We start from the raw sequence: 18,645 nt of genomic DNA, 5'->3' as shown, positions 1-18,645 counted from the left end.
GCTTTGTGTTTTTTTACGTCTCATCATCTACCCTAGTCAAGAGCAAGGGGATGCAGGGGGAAGGGTTGAGGGATGTGCTGGTGGGGCACATGTTGGTGTAACCCTGAGTGTTTGAGTGGTCATACACGCCATGGAGCTGGTGAAATTACTTTTTTCTTTTAGAGCTTTTGAGGAGCACTTCATTGCTGTAGTTATTTGTATAGCCATATGCTATTTTTTTTTCTTACATATGTTCTCTGGTAATTGTCAGTAGCAGGTGCCTGCGAGCCAAGGCGGAGCGGTATTTAAAAATCAGATGCTTAATGGGATTAAAGAATTGTGTGAGTTAAGTACTAGCAAAAAGACCAGGTTGAAAGCGTTGGCCTCTGAAGGTTACGGAGCAGCAGCATGGTTGGTAGCAGTGCTGGTCTTTCAGCTCCACCATCCACTTGTAGAGATGTGACCTTCAAGAAGTTGTTAGGAGGTCACAAAGTCCCCTCTGATGTGTGTACCAGCCCCCAGAAACAGAATTGGATGTGTGTTGCATCCCTGCTTGGTGACTTGGGTGGTGCGGGGCTGGTTGGAGATGTGACATGAAATTTCTAGTCTGGCAAACTCCCACCCTTTGAACGTGCCTTTCCCCTGTGTTTGTCAAGCATCCTGAGCTGTTCAGGTTGCATAAGTGTACAATTGCGTGTTTGTGCGTTGGGTCCCCATGGATCATTGCTGTGATAGTAATTGCTGATGTTGCATCTCTTTCCGTCATCTGAGAAACAGCCACCTAGAGGAGGATCTGGAGAGACTTGTAGTCAGTCTGGACTTGGAATGATGCAACTGTGTCCACTGAAAATCATTTTGGAGCATTGTATGACCAGAATCCCCAGTGATTTTGATATCCATGCATCCATGATATTGCTGTCACATCATCTTCGCATCTCTACAAATAGCTCTCTCAATTACCACTCTTTCTGTGTTTCAGTTGGGGGGAACTTAGAGCTGGGTGTAACAGATGTCTGGGTGACCAAGTCAGAATTATCTTACATTTCAAAGTGTCAGGAAAGACATAATACCCCTAACACTCTTTTGTGGGGGGGTTGTTGGTTTGGGGTTTTTTTCTTCATTTCTGGTAAAGAACTAGTAAAATATAGAGCACATATGGAAATGGCAGACGTTGTTGGGTTTTTTATTTTTTTTGTTGTCCTTGTTTCTAAAATTAAGCAACATGAGTTTGTGAGATCTTGCAAAGAATTTAAATCATATTGCACAGTCATGTGTTCAGGGAATCTTTTTAATCTAGTCACATATATAGTGAAAATATCAAGATTTTTAAAAATACATTGCAGTAAGGAGAGATAAACCAAACAGGATAAAGACAAAAGGCTGCTAAATATTTTTGACTGTGCTTACCTAGTTTAGTTTGCTGCCAGTATTCAGTTTCCTTTTTGTTTGGTTGTCCTTCATGTTCTTCCTATGTAAGAAAGAAACCTGTGGTATGAGCTGTTCTGCTTATCCCTTGTATGATGTTGGCAACTGAGAATTGGATCACACGACTTAAAGTAGGTCTGTCTCTGTGTCAGAATGACAGTTTCTCCTTCCTGTGGGTGGGCATCCATGCACAGGGGTAGTAAGTTTTTATTCTGCCATGGTGTGTTTCTGTAGTATGTTTCTGAGCTGGATTGTAGGAGGAGTGATCTTGCAGCTTGACCACAAGTGCACTTGGCAGCGCTCACATGGGCAGAGCTGGTTGCAGAATTTGGGTCAGCGGGACAGTATCCTGGTGAGCTGTCTGGCACAGGACCCTCTAAGACCAACTAACTGTGTTAATTTACCCTAATTCTTCCTCTATATACCATGACAAACTTCCTTGGATGTTTTTCCTGCTGCATCTGCAGAATGTTGACCTTGGACTAGTACAGAAGCTTTGAAATAATTTTGATGGCGTGTCCTACACCACTTCAGGGCACGAGCGACTCAAGTCAGACACGCTGAAGTCAGGTTTAGGCTTTGTAACTGAGAGGATGTACAGCACTTCATACAGCTGTAGGTGACATTGTTTTACTTGTTTCTCACGGTAAATCTAATGAGGAAGTCTTGGCAGATCGTACATACGCACGTGCACAAGGCAGATCTGAACAGTGAACACAGGCGTATATGCATTGTGTTGTAATTGTTTTCGCTTGGGGGTTTTGTTATTATTGTCCCTTTCACAAACTGTGAACCTGTAATTTTTCGTGTGCTATTCCTTGGCCCTCTCTGCCAGAGAGGCTCAATCTATCATGTTAAAAGAAATCAATAAAAAGTCTAGAGGTTTATTTATAAAGTAGAGCATAGAGAGAGGGTGCAAAAATTCCATTAAAATGGCAGTTTAGCACTAGCTACATCTCTTTGGGACTAAACTCCGATATTTTAAACTATTAAAATTGTTACAAGAGTGCTTGTAAAGTACCACAAATCACTATAAAGCTTTCTAGCTGAAACTTGCCTTTATATAGTGCAGTAGAATTTAGCTTATATATGTTTTCGGAGTGTCTGATGCTGCCCTCAAACACCATTTTAGCATCCACTTTAGAGCTTTATTATAGTTAATAATCTTACAGGTTTATCCTCAAGGGGAAATACATGAATGTAAGAAGCCAGAATTTATTTTTCTTCAGAAATGTGAATGTATGTATGTCTTTGTGCAGATGCAACTCTGAACAAATTAATTATTTCTGAGAAGTCTATAGGCTTCTAATGTAATTCATCAGGATTGCCTGACTTGGCACATGCTACTTCCTTACAGGAACTTATAAATTCCAGCAGCTTTGGGCTGTTTTATGACATAGCAGTTTTCACCAGTGATGTGATGGTCATCTACTCCATTTTTTCTATCCAAAGAAATAAATGTGTCTGTGTGCTCATAAATATGATGCTGGAAGGTTTATGAGATAGTGTCTGTGCTGAACCTCTCAAATATCAGAAGCAATGTATCTCAAGTGTAAGATTTGCCTCTACTCAACATGTTTTTGAATTTTTTGTAATAGCTGAAGAAGATTGATCTTGAAACTGTTGAGTTTAAAATGCAAATAGCTCTGTATAGTTTTGTGTTGTACCATCTTCTATCTTGGGATAAAATTTTTTCTAGTAAATCCCCTGTATTTATTTCTAAAAACACCCAGGAAAAAATGGTGAATTCTTATTTGGACCAAAAGTAAGGCTTCTCCTTCTCCAGGAGACTGTGCAGGCTGTTGGAGAGCATGGCTCTTGGTAGGGGCTGTGGGAGTAGGCTATGTAAATGAACATGGCAGAAGGCAAATGAGAAACTCCAACTTGCCAAACATTTGTGTGTGATAAAAATATGCACCCTGTCACAGCAGTCATGTCCATACATACAACTCAATAACCCAATTCATCGTTCTTGCATTGCTCATCAATTTTTTCCTTTTTTAATGACCCACAGCCTAGTTCTAGCTTACTTCTTGCTCTTGATTGTGAACATTTTCCTCTTTCTTTGCTATGTAGAGTAAAGCAAGCTTAAAAACAGCAAAGCTATTAACACTGCCCTTTCACTGTTAATTAACATCTGAAGTTTCAGAAAAAGGGCTCTAGCCTGTGTGGGGGAGATGCTAAAGGGAAACCACTAAAGATTACTTTTCTAAGCACAGATAGCTGAAATGTTTTCTGTAAGGTGCTTCTCAATGTGGAAGAGGAAAGCTTCTAGTTGTGTTAATACAGCCTTGAGCAGAAGGGATAGTTAACATCTCTGCTTTTGCAAAAAAATAAGCAAGTGATATTAATGAGGATAAAGCAGAATAGCACCACTCAGGAAAATGGAGTTTCCCATGAAGTCTGGAAGGCATTTGTGAGGTCTGGGTGCTGCAGCAGTGTGGAGCCTGCCTGAGGTCATTTGGGAAGTATGATGTCCTTGAGGAGAAATGAGGTCTTCTCTCGCCGTGCCATGCTCACAGAGCTGTTATGGCTCTGGCTCCTTGGCTGTGTCCCTGTGGGCAGAGCAGCTTTGAACATCCTGTAGTGCAGGCCTTTAGTTCCCATTTCTCCCCCTTCCTCCCAGTGGTGGACATGTCCTCAGTCTAGCAGGATGTTTGTCTCCTTACTTGAAACATTTACCTTTTGCAGATGGTAGGAAAAGAGTCTTGCTGGAGTGTTGGTGGTTGCTGGAGCTGTCCTTGAGGAGACTGCGTACAAGGTGCGCACTGAGCTGGCTGTGAGCAGCTGGCACACACTTGGTAACAGGTTAGATCTATTGGATTGGATTGCTTCTGCTTCTAAAATTTCCTTGGGAAGAGCGCTGCTTTTAGCCAGCTGCTTTTGGGGTGAGTCTGGTCATAGGCTGCCACCTGGGTCATAGTCTTTGTGCAGGGCTGGGGCATCAGCCAGCTCCTAAAGAAAGCCCCCAGCCTGCCCCGTGAGATTTACCTATTCGAGCAGTTTGGGGCACGGCGCTGCCCTGCTTTATTGGGACGGTGTGAAACCATTTGTGTGGGTTGGCCATAGGGAAGAGGTGCTGTGTTCTGGGATGTTGTGATGACCTTGCTGAGTCAAACAGCTATCATGTAGCTGTTGGTGACAGCAAAGGATTGTCCTCCTGCAAGTGTGATCCTTTATCGGTTTGAGGTCTGATTGTCGTAAGAGCAGTTCTTTTGTGACACTTAAGTCACTATTTAACCAAACTAAGTAAAACCATGTGTCTTTGCCTTCATGGAGTTTTCCCCACCAGCTCTGTTGGTATTTCCCTTTCTCAGGATGATGTGGGAATATCTGCACTGGCCCTCCCCTGTGCTTGGGTTGAGCCCACAGTAAGTGAGGGAGGATTCTCTCAGCTTTTCTAATGCTGGTGGCAGCAGGGAGGAAGTGGCAGATACCAATCTTGCCCTTCACACAGCCTTCCTCACGCATCTTGCTGGTGGACACTTAAGCTGTCCCCTAGAAATACTGCCCTACCGTGCCCTACCTACCTAATTTCCTGGCTTTTACTTTAAAAATACAGTTAGCAAAGTTGTGCCAAGTTCCAGCTTTTGTTGTATCTGAAAACCTAGAAAGCACAGTTCTGGGAACAGATGTTGGTGATTGGTTGGGTTTTGGGTATTTCTGGTTGTTGGAAGGCAGGAAGGGGATTAGTGAGTGTTGAGGATTTGAATTTAATTTAACTGGTGCACCTTGATTTCAAAATCAAGACTAAGTGCATTGGAAGTAGTAGATACAAAGTCTGTCAGGTACAAAGACTAATCAAAGCTATGATTGCTAAAGATTTATACTGTCGCTTGTAATGCCATAAAAGCTGAATATGATTGGTGAGATAATCAACCTGTGTCATAGACAGGTTATCTTTCTTCGGTTGTTTATACGAATAGTTTTGTTTGTAGTATTTTGTGGATGGCAGTATTTAATGACCATGCATGTTAGACATAACTGTTAAACTTCCTTGGGAAATATTTTAACTGATAGATGTACAAGCATGTGAATCTAGTAAATTCTTTATGCATTGTTTTCCCAGCTATAACAATGTTCTAGTTAAGGGAAATAACTTTTTTTAGTAGGTAAATATTACTCCTAAGGAGAAGATTTTGTATTTTTTTGTGTGTTTTCCTTTGGGATATGATTGTGTGTTTTAAAGACAAATGCTGAGTGAATAAAAATCCTTGCTTGAAGTATTGGTGAGTTGGTAATGCAAGGTCAGATATTTGTATTATTTATATGACCACTTGTTTAAAAATAAACAAATTCTAATGTGCATTTCATGTATATAAACAACTACAGATGTTGTAAAATACAAATACAGAGCAGAATAACAGAAGTAAGCTTTAAATGGAGATGCACTGAAATAACTGAGATGCCTGGGATAACAAATTTAGAAAAACAGGTATTGAAATGGCTCCTTTCTTTATTTGAGCAATTCAAATGTCAGAAATTGTCTAGAAGGAAATTTTTATGGCCTGAACAGTTTCAATATCTGAAAACCGTTTTTACCAGATTTTGCATTTATTGGTGGAGCTATAAATAAATGTAGAATAATTTTGCTGGGCTTCATGGAGTTTTTGCAGATCAGTATCAGCCCAAAAGCTCTCAGGGTCTGGCCTCACTTCCTCCTTGGCTGGAAGAGCCAGCCCAGTTCTTAAAAACTGTGGCAAAACTAGCGGGGCATTTACCTTAGACAAGCTGGCTAATTAGGGGCTTTTTTGTTGTTGTTTTTAATTAAAAATATTTTTTTCAGACAGACAGTTTCCTGGGAATGCTGGGAGAAATGCTTAACTAAGCAGTTTCCCATTACCAGTCTTAGTCCCAGAGTTTGAAAAAGCAAAATACAACCTCCCCCCTGCCCCAGCCTTTGAGAAGCCCACCAGACAGAAAGCCTTTGCTTTCCAGGGGCCACCCCATTCTGAGCACCTCTGAGGGAAATGTGAAGCACAGAAAACTTAGCAGCTTGGTAAATTAAGTAAAGGGGGAAAGCAAAGTTCTTGCTGTTTCAGTGTGGAAATCAAGAGAGAAATAAGAAGGTTGTCTGTATGTTCGCCTAAAAATCAAACTATCAAGCTTAGGAAGTTCCTTGGATAGTACGAACTCAGATTTTTTGCAGGGAACTCTTAAATTGCCTGGCTCTTTAGGAATTGGTTGATAAATTGTAATTTTAGCAAAAAATGAGTCAGTCGGTTACCTAAAATAACATTTTTGTTAATGTCTTGCACCAGTGTAAAACATTTGAAGTTTTAAAAAAACCAAAACAAAACCACTTTTTTTTTTTCTGGATTTCTTCTGTCTTTAAAATTGTCTCTATGATCTGACAGCAAGCTGTGAAATGGTTGTGACACTCACTATCTTGACTTCAGCCCTGCATCAAGACTCCATGCCAGGCAGTGCAATCATGCGATAAGCAGAGTAGTGAAACACATCTTAATTGCTGCCTACTCCATTTAGTTGCTTTTTAGGGCCTTTTCCTCATGGGGTTTTGCAGGATCAGGACCACGAATTAGCTTCTCCATACACTGCTTGTGACCCTTGACTGAACAGGGTAAAGGAAAGAAAAGATAGGCTGTGTACTCATAGAGACATAGCAAATAAGAGGACAGTTCACCTTTTATTTTAGCTTCTGGAAGTGCAACTTTTATTGAATTGCTGTTAAGGAGGCTTGGTGAGATGTAAAATGGACTTGTCCTGACTTCTGCAGTGATCCCAGCACTGCAGTGCTGTGGTGCCTGCCCTGTGTTTCTTGGGTTAAGAAAAGTGAAACGAGGCAGCAGGAAGCAAGGATGTAAACTTCTCAGAAGCTGCAGGAAAATAATGACATCACTGTTTTTTTCAAACTTTGAGCAATCTTAAAGTTCTAGAGCTCTTTTAATCGTATCTATTTCATGAGGAAAAATGTGTATTTTTCATCGTGCTTGATGTGATCATATTCTTAACTTTTTACAGTGCTGGCATTTACAGACATGGCAACTGCTCTGAAATAGTGTTTCTTTTATTACAGACCTGATTAGTTGGGAGGGAATGGGAATTAGAAATTTTTATAACAAGTACTGGCAGTATCTCACGCCCCCCCCTTTAAATATCTTCTGCTTTTATTTCTTTTTATTTGAAGTTATTATGTGAGGTGCATGTTATCCACTGAAATAGAAGTAGATGAGGCAGTTGGAATTCAGCATTTTTGTGAAGTAATCTGTTTCAGCAAAAAAAAAGCCATGAAACTTTTAATAAAAAGTAAAGAAAAAAGTTCTGAAAGTTTCTGACTCTGGAAATCCACTTTCTTCTGAAAATTTTACTTGTTGGTGTAATTCTTTAAGGAGGTTGTACTGCTTTTGAAAAAAAATGGCTGAATGAATATCATGGATAATAAGAAGCCTTTGTAGATGTTCACTGACCTACCTAAGAAACCCAAGAGAGATAATTACAAACTTTGGTAGTCTACATGTAAATGCATTTTGCAAAGGATTTTCCATGGAAAAAATGTAAACCAGTTACATTTTGGAATCTGTACATATGTGGAAAATGGACTGTAAAAGAGAGGCCTATTTCAGGCAATTTTTGATGAGTTCCAGATTAAAAAAAAATAAAATTATGGCATATTTAATTATTAGGCATCTTTACTAGGGTATAAGGAAGATTTATGGTGCAATGAAATATTGCTGCACCTAATTTAGAACTTGACAAATCTGGTTTTATAGGGTTGAATTATAAGGCATACCGCATTACTTGTGGGGAAAACTTCTTTTATTGTTATTTTTGGCACCCTGGTCTTCTCTTTGGTTGGGCTGTGCTCTGTAGAAGCTGCTTTGGGCAAGATGTCTCAGCTGATCCTTTTTCAGGGGAGCTGTGCAGGATGAAGTCATAATTGAGGATCACATCCTGGCAGGCCTTTCTTACCACGTGTGGTTGCTGATTTCAAGTTAAATGCTTGCAGTCCTCACTGCTTGTTTCAGTCAGAGATGTAGTTTTTTCTTAAAAGCACAGAATAGTACTACATTGTCAGATATTCCTTACTGATAATGAATATCAAATCCTGTATGTAGAGCATCAGTAGTTACAGAAAATTTAACTGCACCAAAATTACGTGTGCTGCCTTTTTTTTAATCCTCTATTCCTTTCTTTTGCATGCAGGCCTCTTGATTGTACAAGGGCATGCTTTGAGCTTAAAGTTTAAGAGGCATTATGACTTGCAGGAATAAATAGAGAACATTAAAAATAACACATTATTTTCTGAGTTTGAGAAGTCTGTGAAAAATTTGGGGTAGCAAATACTTCGATCCTCTTTGGAGACTGCTGACAGTATTCTTACAGTGCTGTTTACAGGTTCCCAGGTGAGAAAAAAACCTGGAAACTAAGTTTGTGCATTCATCTAAACCAAAGAGGACATTTTACATGGAAATAGTACTTCTTCATAGCGTAATATAGAGTTTCTTGTGTACATTGTTTCCCCCACTGCACTGACATACAGAATGATTGATCTTACGCAAACTGCACACAGGTGTAACTACAGCCATCTATGTGCACATACAGGAGCATGTGACAAAAGAAAACAAGACCATAGGCTTTGAGTTCAGACAGTAAATCTTTTGAGGACCTTTTCTTCTCATTTTTGTGAGAAAGAAGTCTCAGCTTCTCTTGATGCTGTGTTACCTGACCGTGTGGCTCCACAAGTGTGCCTTCAGACGTGGTGTGCCTGCCACGTAGGAGGAGTAAGGCATTTCTGGATGGCTTATGTGGCCAGGTATAAGTAGCAGAGGAAGTGTTTACATTTAGGAATCTCTCATATTGAATACTTAAATGACTTACTGGTAAGCACAGCTTCAGAAGCTTAAGGAGAGTCGCAGTTTGGTGTGTGTTGAATGTGCACTATGTTAAGCACTTAGCTTCAGCTGTAAACCATTTGCTGAGTTTTAGTGACTCTGATGTTTAGTCTTTGCCCCCCTATTTAGACATTAGTAGCCAAGTGTTTTGCCTATGTATGTAGCCTTAAGTTGCACTTTTTTCTGTTGTAGTCATCAGATCAAATTATTTATAAAATGAGGACATCCTTTTGGACTTCATGTGTAAACAGTCTTAAATATGCGCACGGGCAGAGAGATTCTTCTCTGTTTATCCACAGTTGAAGGCTAAACATTAATAAAAGCTAACATTAAATAGTGGATTTTTCCTTCCCTCGTTCTCCACTGCAGTTTTCCCTTTAAGGTTCAGATTCCTTCTCTAGATTACCCAAAGAACTTTCCCCTTACCCTTGAACAAGATACTGGTTGCAGTCTCTGCTACTGTGATTATTGTGAGCTAGAGCAAGCAAGTGGTTCTTCTGGAGTGGTTCCTGCTGGACAGGTATTAATGTAATCAAAACCACGTCTGCAATGCTGGCACGTGTGTTTGAGGGTAGATCTACTGTCTTCAGGAAATACAATGACTCCAGGACTCTTAATTCTGGAATTATTGGTGAGAACTGGGAACATGCCACCAGCTCAGCAGAGTACCATTTGAAATTTCGTTGGAGCTACTTTAGTCTTGGGCTTGGCTTATTTCTAAGATATCTCAGTGGGCAACAAATTTGTAATATGGATTTGGGGTTGGTAGGGAGGTAGTCTCAGTAAAGACCAGAGGTGACTGATGATGTCTCAAAAACTGCTGCAGCAGACAGACTCTCCTTTTGCTGGCTCTTCTTTTTGAATATGTTTTGCTGGAGACCTAGGAGGTGCCCATCCAAGAGGCTGCCTTCAGCTGGAAGGGGAGATGGAAAAGCAAGCTGTAAAATGGGGTTTCAGAAATGTGCATCTTGCATAGGTTTTAAAGGTACCTACTGCTGCCAGGGTAATTTCATTTGTGTGTTTGTTTCAGCTTTCTAGCTTTTCTTTTTTGCCTATTTTAACAAAACTTGAGACATCCTCTTAACCAATGACAGCAAGGTTTGCAAATCAAAACCAAATCTGAGCATAGCACTACACTTGAGTGAGCTGTGCTAATCTAAGACAAGCTTCTGTTTCCTGCTTGGAGCTTCTCCCCCATGCTCTCGTTTGGCACATGTACTGACAGGCACCTTTGAGGCACAGATCAGTTAAAGAAGTGTCTGTGGTGGCAACTGCTCCAAGTTGTGCTCATTGGCTACCTACTGGTGGTGAGGAAGTCAGTGTTTGGAGTCATGTAGGCTAGAGAGAAATCCTACGTTTGTGAATTGACATCCGTAATGGAGTGGTGTCAAGTCTTTTTTGTGTTCTTATGATCAGACAAAAAGCTTAATCTTACAGTGGAAGTATTTCCCATAAGAAGTCAGAGTGCAAGCAGAGTGTGAACAGAATATTTTCGGCAGCGAATTTGTTGAACTGATAGAGTCCTGCATAGCCCAGCTCTGCGGTTTGCATAAAAGCAGCCCCTTAAAGACCCTGTGGTCTAATGTTCTATCAGCAGCTCTATGACTGACTTTCACTTTCCCTACAGTACGAGAAGAGATAGAGAATTTGCCATCAGTTTTCTCTCCCTGCATTTTTCCAGACAGTTTGGCCTCAACAAATTGTACAACCTCCCTCTTGTCTGCGTGGGAGAGTACAGACTGCTGCTGGCGGCAGGGAGGAGAGATTAACATTCATCTGTTCTCTCCCCACTTGCTTTTCCATCCCGTGGGCACGAGAGACTTCTGAATGTTCCGCTCCTTTGGGGTGTGTTTCTACTCATTGCCCTGATGGGAAGACCACAGAGACGCCAGTAAGGTTGTGCAAGTTTCACATCGCTGATTAAATAGGCCTATGAGGAAGTCAAGTGCAGTGTCTCCCTAGAAGGGGTCAGAGAGGAAGATGGGAGCACTGACATAAGGCTTAGGTTGATCACTTGCTCAGAGATCTCCTTCTCCAGAATCGGTGCATATTGAGGGCTTCATGGAAAATCTGCATCCTCACTTGGTCTTCCATGAAAAGTGTGTTTTGATGCACTTTGAAAAGTCTGTTCCAAGCAGAGTTACTTACTTCTTTGATCTTGACTCTCTCTGTTAATGTTGCACAAATAGCCAGAAAATCTGATAGAGAGTATGGGGAAAGAAGTGATGGGTGGGGTTTGTTTATTTTTTTGGTTTTTTTAAGGAAAGTTTTTTCTGATGTGCAAGTTGAAGTTGATACTGTATAAATGTCCACATCGGTACATAGCAATAGTTGATAACACTCAAATATAGGATGAGGAGTTTTGCTTTCACTTTGCGGCATTGTGAGGGACAAGGGAGGGTTTTGCAAACACATCTTTCTGAATGACCCTGCTGCAAGGGGAGCTCTTGGCTGCTGTTGTCCTTTGGTTCCTATTTACCTACCCTGCCTAGGAGTCAGGTACCCAGGTGGGTGCACATCATGAGGGGTGATGGATCTGCTTGCTCCTGCTTCCTTCTGCACAGCACCAGCCTGCCTGCAGGAACAGCAATGGCCTCATTGTCCCCAGCACCTCCTGCTGCTGCCCAATTAAGGGGTCTCTCTCAAGTAAGAGCCAGGTACTCTTTCTCCTGCTGCTCCCCATCCTAAATGGGTAGGGGTTGATAGTTCAGCATTTACTAATTTAGCAGTGTGGAAGGTTTGTTCTTGTGAAATGGAGTTGGGAGGTCTTGCTCTGTCTTCAGGAGAGAGGACAGGAGGGCTCTTCCCATCATTTCCAGTGCTGGCCACTGCTTCATGGGATGTGATGAACCAAGTGCCACTGCCCCTGGCCTGGAGGTGATGGAGCTGCCAGTGTGGACAGTGGCTGTGACAGTTGCAGGATCTGGGGAGCCTTACGAGTGGGCAGCCAGCACCTTGCATTGAGGTGGTGGAAGAGTACAAATGTGGTAATTTTTTGAAAGGTACAGTGAAGATTTTACCTGGGGTAGCATGTGTATTGCTTACAGTGGCAGGCAATTTCTACAGAGCTTGTTTGAACTACTGGAAGGATGTTGCTAACAGGCATCAAGTATGGTGAGGTCAGTACAAGAAGAACAAAACCTCCCATTCAGATAAAAGCGGAGAAAGGGGAATACTGCCACGTGTGGGACTGCTTCAGGCTAAACTGGTCCGTGCAGTAATCAACTCCCCTGAAATGCACTATGGATTTGAGCTTCCCAGCTCAGACAGGTCTATGTTCATGTTTCAGGCTTTGGGAAAGCAGGAACGTCACCATCTGTGTCCTACTTCATTTGAAAAAGAAAATTAAAAAAAAATCTTGAATGCCAGCCATCTGCTGATATTGCATCCAAACTTTATCCTGGTATCTGAGGGCAGAGGAGGAAGATAGTTTCTGAGGGGAGAGGCGCTGTTCAGAGAAAAAAGATCTGCCTGTACCTGGGGTACTCCTGGACCCAGAAGCCATCAGAGGAGCATGTGCAGCATGGCTTGGCATCTCAGTCCAGCCACTTTCTGTAGTACCAAAACAGTCTGCCCTAGAGACAGTGAATCTGAGTCCCATACTGCTGACAGTTTGCACCACCTGGTTTATCGATTAATAAGAGGAGATTTGAGCATTTCTGTGAAGTGGATGCCCAGTGATGGGTGGTGAAGAGCCACCATATTGATGTTTGACGCAAAAAGATAAGTCACTTTTTCCATATAGCCTGGTCATTGAGCATAATGTTGTTTCACAAATACATTGGGTTGTGATTTTCTACAAACTGCCTTTGAAAATAGACCCACAGTCTCAGTGAGAACTAAAATGGGCCCTTGGCTGGACAAAGAGCAAGAGCAGACTTGCTTCTCTTAAATTCTTAAAGCAGATCTCCTCCAGAAAATGCCCCCTGGATTTTGATTTGGTTATGAAGGTACTTTTTCTGAAGTCAGCGTGTCGTTTTTCTGTGTTGTATTTTCTTCTCTGTATTACAGCAGTTGAGTGGTGCTTCTGTCCTGATGGCTCTGTGTGAATGTGAACACAAGTAAGGCAGTAGAGAGTTAAAAAAAATTCCACTAATTAAAATATTTACATTGGAAGCTGCAAAACATTTACTCTTTGAGTAAAACAAACTTCCCCATTGTTCTTGTATGATTGCTACAGTTGCTCTGAAAATAGCCAGGAAGAGGTTGTGATCTGAGGAATTTTACTGGGTTGGCAGGGGAATAGGAGGGTAGGGATACAAGCTGAAGTGGGCTCTTGGTCAGTGGCTCTCTTCTGTTCAAATCTTTCTATAACATGGACAGAAAAGCTCTTCTTCCTAAGGAAAAAAACCAAAAAAACTAACCAAACAAATTTTAAAAAGAAAAACAAAGCCCACAGCGGTGTAGCTATGTTGTAATATTATTCTGGTGATGCAAAAAAAAATTAATGGTCATCAGTAGAATCTGAAAAAATAGTATTTACAGGATGAAAGGTTTATTTTTACCACTTAATATGTACTAGTGTACACTTAGGGGAAAAAGGAAGCGCCCCAGAGCTGGCAATCTGGACCCTGGCTGGGGACCCCCATGCTGCCATCCCCATTTTGGTGGTGGGGAAATGGCAGTGCAGTGTGGTGAAGGATGTCACTTCTCTGTGGTGCTGAGCACCTCTGGGTTACTGCTGGGGTCTGTTGGCATCATGGCTGCAGCTGCTCGGCATTGAAAAAAAAAACAAGTGAGGGTCCACCTGTTTTTTTTTACTTTAGGCCCAGAGATACCTTTAGTAGCATTCCTATAGGAGAGGTAGGCAAACATGAAAACTGTTTGCTTCAAATCTTTTAATTCCTGCTGTATCTCCCCACAGATAACTGGATTGAAAAATTAAGCATTATTTGTTTGGTTTTTTAATAGTATTCTCTTGTGTGCTGTTTCACCATTGCACATTCCAGACCTGTTCCACTCTGGCACTGGGCTAACAGGCTTCTGGACTTTGTGGGCAGGATGCTGGAAGGGCTAAAAGAGTGCAGAGGGATTGGTCTGGTTGGTTTTTTGGGTCCTTGATTCATACTTCTCACTCTAGGCAGACTCTTAGAGCTTTTCAGGTTGCCAGATGGGAAGTCTCTCTTCTGCCCTAGTGACTCATGGACTGGCTGGATTGCAGGTCATGTCGTCTCTTCTTAATAGTGCCGTGGCAAAGTGTTTGTTCAAGCCTGAGTCTATCCAGACTGTAAATTTTATTGACAATTTTAAGGTTGCAAATATGTTGGTTAGGTGTGTGGTATTCCTTCGTCTGATCCCAAGTATGCCAGACTGTGTCATGTTTACCTATATTATAAAAACACTTAGGTTGCTTTGAAAGATTGGTCTGTAAAGGAGTTAGGAAATGAAATGTTCTTTTTTGGGGTGGACATAATTTAAACTTGCGCATGAGAGTTTTGTTCCATCCGTTTCTTGCATGCTTTACTGTTTTTTAAGAGAGGCTGCATGCTGACAGTTTCTTGGCCTGGAGATAAAAAGTGCTGCTTACCCGGGTTTGATAGTCTGATGGAAAATTGTCTCCACGATGTATAACACCGCTGGGATTATTTCTAGCCATTACCATTGGTCTCATTTTACAACTGTTCACATTATGTAATTTGATGCTCATTTAATTTAATGAGAGGATGCTGCAGACTTACTTATGACTCTGCAGGACAACCTGTATGCTTTGGCCACCCCTGTTAGCCCTGCCAAAGGAGGAAGAGCATATTTCTTACAGGACATGTTACAGCATCTTTAATATCTTTATTATCCACGCTTCCCAGATTGCTGCAAATGGGAGGGCAACTTGCTTGGGGTGCAGATTATAGTGGAATGGCAGGAGAAGTTTAACTTTTTTTTCCCTTGAACTGCTTATTAGTCTTCTGTTGTAAGGTTATCAGGAGGTATTAATGGGCTCTTCCTTTTGTTGCAGATGGAATTTCATGACTTGCTGTATTTTGAATAGGACGAGGAGATGTGTCTGATAAGGTAAGAGAGAGGGTAAGATAAACATGTTGCTACACGAAACTGTCACACGAGTTTGTTTCTTGGGTCGAGGATAATTTTTTTCTCTGGCAGAACCCTGCAAATAATTGTGATAATTATTTTTAAGTTAAATCTGCCTCTAAGCCTCTGAGCAGAGACCATCTCTGTTCTATACAGCTTCTTACCAGTTCTTTCTCCTGGTTAACTGACGTACAAAGGCCAGAAGACAGAAAGCGATGCTCTTGCAGCCACAGGGGTTAGCAAGATAGCCATGATATTATTTTAGAACTTTCTTTTTTTTAAGTAACAGAGGATGTAGAGAAGTTTTTCTTTAGTTTTGATATATTGTCTCCCCCCACATCCCCAGCCCAGATATTTAGAAGTTCAAAAGATCTTCGAGCTGTTTTAACTTCTGCACTTTAAAACTTGTTTTTCTTGTTGCAGTATTTTCAAATTTGGACTGTTTTTTATTAGGGCAGAGTACATATGAGTAGAAATGCTCTAGATTTGAGTTTGAAATTAATACTTGCCATCACTAACGTGCTGAAGGAAGCTGCAAGTTTATTGATCTTTTAAAATTTATCTTCTAATACAGTTTTTAAAACATAGTGTCTAGGTGGATACATTTTCCTTTTGGTTTCTACTTAGAGGTTTCCGCTGTTAGAGAGGAGTAGATGTCTCTAAAACTCTTAGGTGTTGGGAGAACCGTGTTCAAACAACCAACAGCCAAGCACAGAAGTCGTATTACCTAGGCATTGTCACTGTCTTTCGATGTACAATCCACACTGCAACTCTCCAGCTCTATCACTTGTTTCATTTTTGTCTCCTCCTTCTTCCTGAGTTGTGTACCATTTACAGGCCTCAAAAATCCCTATTGTTCTTTTTGGCTCTTGGTTGGAAAATGTCATGGAAACAGCTAAATGCATGATGCCATTGTATGAGGATCAGGACTAAATGATGTTTTCCTTGGATTCAGACATTTAGCTCTTGTAGACGCTCTCGAGTTTTTTTTGTTTGTCAGGGTTTTTTTATTCCTTTCATTTAAATTTTATTTTCCAAGTAGAGTTAGCCTTTGGAGGGTGGCTCCTCAAGCAAGAGCAAAACTTTGAATTACTCTTGGCACTGTGTGGTGTATGCAAGAATCAAAAACTTGGTGGCTGCCTGTTTTTTTGCAAGTGTTAGACATTTTGTCCATTCAAACCACCCTCTTTCATGCCATTGTTGGATCATGTTATGAATATTTTATCCAAAGTCTTAGTCTCTACACGAAGGTGGTCTCGTATGTGTATAGTTGGTAAAACACAGCTCTCCAGGTGAGAGAGCTTGCAGTGTGCAGCACTGTTACACAAAGCACCTCACAAGCATACCTCCTTTGTTATGTAAACAAGTTGCTTCACTTGCACGTGTTCCAACCAGTCCTCCTGTGCTCCAAGAATGGGTAATTAAAATTGTTTTCAGGACATCTTACAGATTTGAGCCAACGTGCACTGGCACCCCTCTGCAGCACCGTGTGCCAGCGGCACGGCTGTGGCTGGAGGCTGAGCAGTGCCCACTGCTGTGTGTGTGTTCTTATTGAGAAGAAGCACAGCCAGAATGGGACAGGCAGAAGTGCTCTTGTTCATCTGCTTTGTTCAGTTCAGTTCACTGAGAAGTCTGTTTGTCCAGTGTCAAAGCATTGCTGGGGACTTTGGTATGCATCAGCAATTGGGATGGGACAATTTGGTGAGACGACAATTTAGTCGTTCAGGTGTTGGTATTTCCTGAAGACATTATTCTCACATATTATGTATGTATTACATAGTGTACATATATTACATTTTTGAATTTTATGTACTGCTCTCTTCTGGGGAGTAAATACTGACAAATTTGCATGCTGTAGCATGGGCAGCTCTTGTAGCACAGCAGCTGATTGCTGTTGTGCTGTCTCTCCCAGTGCAAGTTCACTCTCCCCTTGTCTTGTAACACTACTGAGGAGGTTCTGTTTCTAGCAAGTTCTGCAACTTGAAGCCCTGACACCTCCATGACACCTTCTCTCACCCCTGCTTTATTCCTAGCCCTGGGCATGTGCAAATTGTAAGGTAGATCCAGCAACTGGACTGGCATTAAAATGAGATTCTGTGATGAAGAAGTAGCACTTTCCACTGGCTGTCATCTTTCACCTCTAAAAGGAAATACTCTGTCCTCGTTTTGTGTGATACCTTCTCAGTGTAAAATTCAATTCTGAGCTAGGAATTGGTGTATCTTGCTCTCCTTTCTCCAAGAGGGCTTTGTTTATCCTTTTCCCAGCAACCTGGGCTGGAGTAATGCTACTGTCCCACTCCTGGTCCTCATGTGTTTGCAAGAATTGTCTCTCCTGGTCATTTTCCTTCTCAAGGCTGCAGGTGTCACTCATTCTTTCAACTATCCCTAACTACTAAAGATGTCATCAGTGTTACTTTGTTTATTTCATTTTTTGACCTCCTGCTCCTTTCTGCATTCTCTCTCCTCATTTACATTTAGGTTTTTATCCTTCCAGACAGTCATCTGGATTCTGCCCCAAATATGCCCTCAGGTCTTGACTCTGCCTCCTAGCAATGCTTTTCCTTGGTGCTTAGTTTTAATAGATATTTCCTGACCCATTCCCTTCTGTTTCTTCTTCTGGAGGACTCAGTCTGAAGCACTCCCATATTTCTTGCTGCCATTGCAATTGAAGGGGTTTAGATCCCATTTAAAGCAACAATAGATGGTCCAGTCTGTGCAGAAATGATCTTGTTTTAATGCTAGCCGTGGTGACTTCCTTGTAATGGCTGGCTTTTGGCATCTGTCCTACCGATTACAAGACGGGGTAGAATAAAAAAAAAATGAATAATAGCTCTTTTGATATTCCTGAAGCCTAGTGATGAAATTATGAGACTTGGCAAGCTTGTAATGATGTTGATAGGTGCCAGACCTCTCACCCAATATTTTTTTTCCTTCCCCCATATTCCCCCGTGCCTTTATCTTGCTTCCTTCCGAGCAACCTGGAGCCCTTATGAATTGCAAGTCCAGTTTTGCGTGAGGTCTGCCCGGCAGCTCAGATCATAAATATAAAATTGTTCTATAGGGCCTCATCTATTTTTGGAGGGACGCTTATGAGATAAAAATTACTTTGATGGCTGAAACAGTATTGTGTCATTTTTGAAAGGAAATGACAAGGAAGTAACTGTTATCAGCCCTATTTTCACCTACCGTTAGCTTAGACCTGACAAATGGTGTCTGCAGGGTCTCTTGTCTTAACAGTTCCAAATTAGGCTGCCAATTAATACTGACTGTCTAAAAAGCAGTAGGTTGATGTATATTCTATTATTTATAGTTGTTAATGCCCTTCATAATAGTAATCTGTTGTGCAAACATTTTCTAGTTG

General features: G+C 41.3%; 1 protein-coding gene across 6 annotated transcripts in view; it reads left to right on the top strand.

Moving 5' to 3' along the window:
• Window positions 1-18,645, top strand: part of TRERF1 (transcriptional regulating factor 1) — a 99,890-nt gene that overhangs the window by 12,628 nt on the left and 68,617 nt on the right. For all 6 annotated transcript variants that reach the window (XM_033055365.1, XM_033055364.1, XM_033055367.1 and 3 more), the window contains exon 2: window positions 15,211-15,266. The gene's annotated coding sequence lies outside the window, so the exon portion shown is untranslated. The remainder of the gene's footprint in view (window positions 1-15,210; window positions 15,267-18,645) is intronic.

The sequence above is a fragment of the Catharus ustulatus genome, chromosome 3, assembly GCF_009819885.2.
Source record: "Catharus ustulatus isolate bCatUst1 chromosome 3, bCatUst1.pri.v2, whole genome shotgun sequence".
In the NCBI taxonomy this organism is placed as follows: domain Eukaryota; kingdom Metazoa; phylum Chordata; class Aves; order Passeriformes; family Turdidae; genus Catharus; species Catharus ustulatus.
Note: the sequence above shows the minus strand (reverse complement) of the source record. Positions and strands in the feature narration are given on the sequence as shown.